The sequence below is a fragment of the Ostrea edulis genome, chromosome 8, assembly GCF_947568905.1.
Source record: "Ostrea edulis chromosome 8, xbOstEdul1.1, whole genome shotgun sequence".
NCBI classification, from domain to species: domain Eukaryota; kingdom Metazoa; phylum Mollusca; class Bivalvia; order Ostreida; family Ostreidae; genus Ostrea; species Ostrea edulis.
The window spans coordinates 5,424,021-5,431,079 of NC_079171.1; the positions used below are offsets into that span (position 1 = coordinate 5,424,021).

The 7,059-nt window shown below is 37.4% G+C and overlaps 1 pseudogene; it reads left to right on the plus strand.

Annotated features, from left to right (window-relative positions):
* Nucleotides 1-6,730: 6,730 nt before the first annotated feature.
* Nucleotides 6,731-7,059, plus strand: part of LOC130049860 (talin-2-like) — an 8,741-nt pseudogene continuing 8,412 nt past the window's right edge.

A 7,059-nucleotide genomic window follows, 5' to 3' on the forward strand; every position in this document is an offset into this window, starting at 1 on the left:
GAGCTTCAGATCCAACGTCACAGTCTTCTGTCTACCATCAATAACGTCACAGCAAGTAACCAAATCTCCACCGTCCTACAAAACAAACACAGATAAAGTGTTATCATGTTAAACTGAATTATCAAGAATTGTCTGTGGTATAAATATGCAAGGTAATTGGAAGGGGGACATTTATTGCTCAAACGAGAATCAAACCCGAGACCCCTGATTTAATAGTCCGGTGATATAAACATAAAGACCAATATCCATGATTTGACTAGACTGGGCCTGGGGGTTATAACTTTTTTGAACGCGTTTTCATACTCAAACTCTGTGCTCTAAATCGTACTCATATTCAAAAGTGAAGGTTATAAAACATTTATAAAACCATTCTCACACTCAAATGGAGTACATGCTCAAGATTTTTCGAGTATATTTTGAACTTGCTCAGACTTGACTCAAAACAAATACGGTTGAGTATGAGTACAGTGAACGTTTTATAATCTCCAGGCCAGGATGTCAATGTGAGGGGAAGGAAAAATGTATAGCTCGACCTGTAAACAAGCCCGAGTCCCCAGATTATTATTCAGGTGTTCTAGCCACTGAGCTAGTCCAGGCTGATATTCATATACATATAGCCAAAATTATAACAACAACATTTACCAGTAATTATGTAATGATATGATGTACTTGCATTTATAATAAGAACAGTTTTATTAGGTCACCTGTGCCAAAGGCTCAGGTGAAATATTTCAATCGAAGTTTTTGGTTGTCGTTGATTAAATATATCAATTAGCAAGCATCCTTAGGAAGTGCAGATTCAAGTTTGTTGACTATTTGGTCCCCGGAGGAAGGTTTGGGACACAATAGGAGATGACAGTTATATGTGAGAATTAAAGGAAAAATCGTCTTAATAACAAGAGTGCCCTGATTAATCATATTGATATGCACCTATCTGCAAGTAGTGCAAATTCAAGTCGATTCAATTAAAGGGGCTCGGGGTGTCATAAAGATCAAAAGTTTTATTTAAGAATACACAGAAAATAAAGACAAGTTATTTCCAATTGTAGCTGGTCCACATTGAATCGTCTTAAATGCAAATTTTCCCAAGTTGTGTGGTCTATATAAATTAAAACTGCAAATAGATGTAATTCTGGTATCCCAAAAAATCCAATATATCCCTCTTTTAAGGGACAGTAGGCACGGCGGAGACTACAAAAAATCCGTCAGAAGACGATACAGGCGGGTAAAAACTGTGCTGTGGTGTACAAAGACCTTCCGGAGGAAATCAGCACGGTAAGTGTTACAGGCCGCGTCACTCAAATAGGGGTGTGGCAGCAGGGTAAGTGTTACAGGCCGCGTCACTCAAATAGGGGTGTGTCAACACGGTAAGTGTTACAGGCCGCGTCACTCAAATAGGGGTGTGTCAACACGGTAAGTGTTACAGGCCGCGTCACTCAAATAGGGGTGTGTCAGCACGGTAAGTGTTACAGGCCGCATCACTTAAAGCACACTATTAAAAGGGTTATTTTAAACCCGACATTATACCGTATCGTATCGTCGAAACACCGTATGGTATATCGCAGGACAGGCATATACCGGTAGAGTTCAAAATATCGATATATTGATTCACCCCTACACTCAAAGCACAATACAGAGGTGGATCCTGAAATTTTGGACTTGAGCATGTTGTCACCTTATTTATGTTAAGATTTGAAGAAAGTCCTTTCTTATTATCTGATATGCAGTTCCAAGACTCAGAATGTGAATTCCATTGATCATTTTACTGAGAGATTTAGACTTTGAGAAAGAAGGGAAGTTGACTTAATGACATTCAATATTTAATTTACAGGTGGTTCAAAAGCCTACTCAGGAGGCAAACAGACACTGGCAGCAGTGTCCAGACAAGTGGCTACGTCCGTACAGGACATTGTCCACTGTGCCGAACTCATTAAAGGTACGTAACTCCGCTTGTCTCTGTAACCAACAAGGGGGATGTGATGTATAGTCAACAAATATAAATATACAATTATTATTACTGCAGCATCTGCCTGCTATACTTATTAATGTGCTGGGGATGGCATCTTTATACTATATAACCTGTCAATTGTATTTCCATATGCTAATGTTGAAGTATGCACTAGTAGTAGCCAATTACTTGAAAAGGGGGGGGGGGGTCACTGAACTTAGATTTCATAGTACTTCAGAAAAAGGTTAGAATGGCACGATGTTTTGTGAAGACGTGTCCCATAGTATATAAGTGATAAGCTGTGATTCCTTCTGTTTTAGTGAGCCAAGTTGCGGGAGAAGAAAGTGTGTGGTAACCCCTATGTCATGTTTGCTTTGTTTTATTTGCGTGTATTCTGTCTAATGTCTTGTTTATCAGGAAATGTTTATAGGAAAGCACCATGTGGAAAGCAACCAATCAGAATGGAGCTAGGGGTTGTTCAACCAATCAGAATGGAGCTAGGGGTTGTTCAACCCAGATGATATAAATTTGTTGAAGATGTTCTTCTCTTCTAAATAGGAAAATTATTACTGGCATATTTGAGGAGAAAAAATGTATTCAGTATTTTGTCTGTGCACAAGTATGAAGAATATAATAGAAGATTCTGGGATAATTTATCTATATCATATTCATATATATATATATATATATATATATATATATATATATATATATATATATATATTTGACTGGTTAATACGAAAACGGAATGTGTAGTCAAGAGAATAATCATGTTGCACTATGAGAAATCTGTCGGGAGCCACATTGTTTCTGGAGTACAACCTGTGTATGTTTTGTCCCTGTCTGCATGCCGTATTTTCTGCATTGTTCATCTTGGTCACATAAGGGGAGATTACTCTCCAATGAAAAATTTGCCTTCATAATGAAACTGATGAAACTTTGTTTTTTGATCAGCGTCCAAAGAGATTCGATGGTCCCATATTCTGTCAGGTAACCATGGCAACAGCTGAACAAGGAATGCTTTCATTGTAGGATAGGAATATATGTGCTGCACTGACATTGAAAGCAATTTATGAATGTTTTAAATAAATTTCCTGAGTAAAATTGAAGTTTGAAAAAAAGACGAAAGTGTACAACAATAGTATTAAGGTTTTTTTTTTTTTTTTTTTTTTTTTTTTTTTTTAGATCTTTTGAAAATTAACCCTCGAGTCTTTCAATGTTGTTGCAGCTGTTTTACAGCCCAGAACCCAACTTAGGTTCCAGACACGTCACATAACTAACAATCTGGTTAGAATTAATACTTGTATCTCCAAACATTGTAGTCTCTCTGACCTTGACGTTCAATCTTATTGTTTGACCTTACAGAACATATAAAGTGCAAGTTACTGAGTAGAGTTCGACGTTGTATGACTGTGTATTCCACCCCATATCAGCATGTCTATAGAGACCAGCGGAGAGGAGAACGGTTTTATGAAATATATCGATATCATATTCTGATGATATTTCTTAATCAAAGTCTATATTTATAATGATAAAGTATCCTAAATATTATTTTGCTGCTTGGAAAACTAGCCACAAAAATGTTTTGAAATCCACAGTTGTGGTCCTTTCGAGCCGAAACTGACCACATCTACACATGGTAGCCGCGAGTCGGTGACTGCATCTCCACGCGTAGATGTGAGTGACCACATCTCCATGCAGTAGTCGCGAGTCAGTGACCACATCTCCACGCGGTAGCCGTGAGTCAGTGTTGAAGCATGTGAAGTATCAGTGTTGTTATACAGCCTACAGTCTATAGATGTTGTCAGAGACAAATACAATGACTTTTGTTGTGGAGAATGAAGTGGATGAGTCAGACTTCCTGAATATACATAATTTGTTTTTACACAAGTGCAATGTTTAATGTTTGAAGTTTTAAACCCATTACTGTTAATAATATCCTGTTAGTTCGGAATTCATTTATACAGACCATCATGCATTCTGATTGTAGTACTCATGCTCATCAATCCATATTTCATCATGTAAATCTGAATGATGTATCTACCGTTCAATATCAATAATTATAATCCCACTTGCTACTCAATATTGACCCTGTTTTATATTATTTATAGGTACCGAATCCTTCTGAAAATTCTGTAGTTATTTTGATGGAATTTTGACGTTACCCTGCTATAGAATAGAACACATATCTTGTGCAGTTATATTTATTTTTGGAATTGTTATTGCAGAGTTGGAATGTTATGAAATGTTTAGTTTCCGCATGCTTTGTATGATGTATGTGAATGTAAATGTGAATAAATGCATCTCACTCATTTGAAAAAGATTTGATCTCATCGCATTGCAAACTTGAATAATTCTGATGCAGAAAAGATTCGAGAGCTGTATGAAGGTCTCACCATTTTTCCAGGAACTATTGTTAAATGAAACTTATCTGAATATATTCATATTATTTTTAAACGAAACTTATCAAAATATATTCATACTTTTATTGAACAAATGTGTAACATTTTCTTTGCAGTCAGGTCTGTCTTCAGAAATGTAACAAAATATTTGAAAATTCATGTGGAGTATCTTTGGGGAGGGCCAAAATACTTCATATTATACAGAATTTATCTTGAATTAAGGGAGGATGGGGGTGATTAGAATCATATCTACATCAGAACACATAAGGTTTACACCATTATCAATATACAAATAGTTCTGGTATGTATTTTTGAGTCGTCCTCATGTCATACATTGCTATTGCTGCATATATACTACCAGTAGTCACAGGACTATGAGCTGATTTATTACTGGCAGTACTTTCATGCCTTTGATTATTTTGCTATGTGTTACTAGACACAGATTGGGTTGACCCAGAGGACCCCACAGTGATAGCAGAGAGTGAACTTCTGACAGCTGCCAAGTCAATAGAGGCTGCTGCACAGAAACTCTCACAACTCAAACCACGCAAAAAGGCAAAGATAGGGAGCATCTCAAAACGTAACTCACCACTCAAACCAACTAAAAAGCCAAGGTAGAGAACATCTCGAAATGTAACTCACAACTCAAACCACCTAAAAAGCCAAGATAGGGAACATCTCAAAATGTAACTCACAACTCAAACCATGCAAAAAAGCCAAGGTAGGGAACATCTCAAAATGTAACTCACAACTCAAACCACCTAAAAAGCCAAGGTAGGGAACATCTCGAAATGTAACTCACAACTCAAACCATGCAAAAGGGCCAAAATTTAACTCACAACACAAACCAAGCAAAAAGGCCAAGGTAGGGAGCATCTCAAAATCTAATTTGCAACTCAAACCATGCAAAAAGGCCAAGGTAGGAAGCATCTCAAAATGTAACTCACAACTGAAAAAAGGACAAGGTAGGGAGCATCTTGAAAACTCCAAAATGAGTAGGGAAGGTCTCAAAGTGTTGCAAGTCAGAACCATGCCATGTGTCTCAGTTCTCTTGTTCTGCCTGCGAGAAAAGGCAAGAATATGATTAAAGGACAGTTAGATTTTGACGCCAGAAATTTAAAAATAAAATGTCGAGCGCATGTCGAAAGTGATGTCTATAATTTTAGAACTTTTTGGGATAACCTTGCTAAAAACAAACATCTAGACATTTGACTCGCAGACCGTTATTAACAGAGCTTTGTTAGGGATGTGGTGATTGAAAGTGTTTACTAAGCATGTATTAGATTTTCCTTCTTGAAAACAATCAGTCATTGTAGGTGACTTAGGAGATTGACCGACAGCGATTGTGGGGACTTCTGATGAGTGGTGTTGGGCTGATGTATTTTAGTGTAGGGACAACTAGTCCTGATCACAACAGAAATGTTCACGTCTGATGAATAATCAGATGTCTCAAGTGTGGATAACTTCCCTTAAAAATGGCTTTTGATTGGATAAGGCATGGGTGTATTCTGTTAATTAGTAGAGAATTGATGCAGGCCTAAAATGTTGGATTTCTTTAAGTAAACACAAGGCATTTAATGAGGCTAGCTGTAGAGTTTAGATGTTAGAGTATTTATAGACTTAGTGAGGATAATTGGAGAGATATGCAGCAGTGGATGAATTTAGGAGATGGAGTAATGGACCCAGTGGATGAATTTGGGAGATGGAGTAATGGACCCAGTGGATGAATTTGGGAGATGGAGTAATTGACCTGGTGGATGAATTTGGGAGATGGAGTGACTTGGTGAGCTCTGGTGAGATATGTTTGATATATTTGGTGAGTGATTTAAATTCCCACCAAATATCAGACATGTCAACATCATAGCTTACACACCTGCAGACGGGAAAGAGTTGTTCGGAATAGTGTTTGCAAAAGCAGCTGGGGATTTTTTTCCAGGAGGTAGTAACTGGATGGAGATATTCTACCAACATTTGAGAAGGACAGTTTTATTGCCGAGTTTAAGAAGGTTGGCATTGATCGATTGTGAAATATGACTGTAGTAAAGGGATTGTGTCAATACTTTAACTCATCAAACTACAGTTAGCAATGGAGTACCTATAGTGGACAGTATTGTTGACTGAAGGCAGTGTTCACTGAGGGTTGTGTTGACTGAAGATTATGTTGACGAATGATGGTGTTGACTGAAACTGTTGACTGGAGTTTGATTTGCTGATTATTGATTATTGATGAAGAGTGAATGGAGGTCCATGACGTTTAGATTGGTGGTTAAAAAAATGAAATCACTGGGGGGGGGGGGTATTGATTCTTTTTGAGTATTATGGGTTATTTTGGGGCAATCAGAATTGTACTTTAAATCAATATAGGTACTTTAAATCAATAAAGGTAGATTGTTACAACTTAGAACTATGTACACGAGATGAATCTAGGTTCTAGCTTTCACCGAATTTTTAAAACGTGCTTTATGCTGATCATATTGATGAACTTCTCTTATCACAGGAAGCTGATATGAGCTTGAACTTTGATGAACAAATTTTGGAAGCTGCCAAGTCCATTGCCTCAGCCACTGCTGCTTTAGTGAGATCTGCGCAACGAGAACTGGTGGCTCAAGGAAAGGTAACTCTTCAGGAACTTGATATTGAACTGTACTGTAGGTAGTCATAATGACACATGTCTTGGTTAACTTCAGGAACTTCATATTGAACTGTACT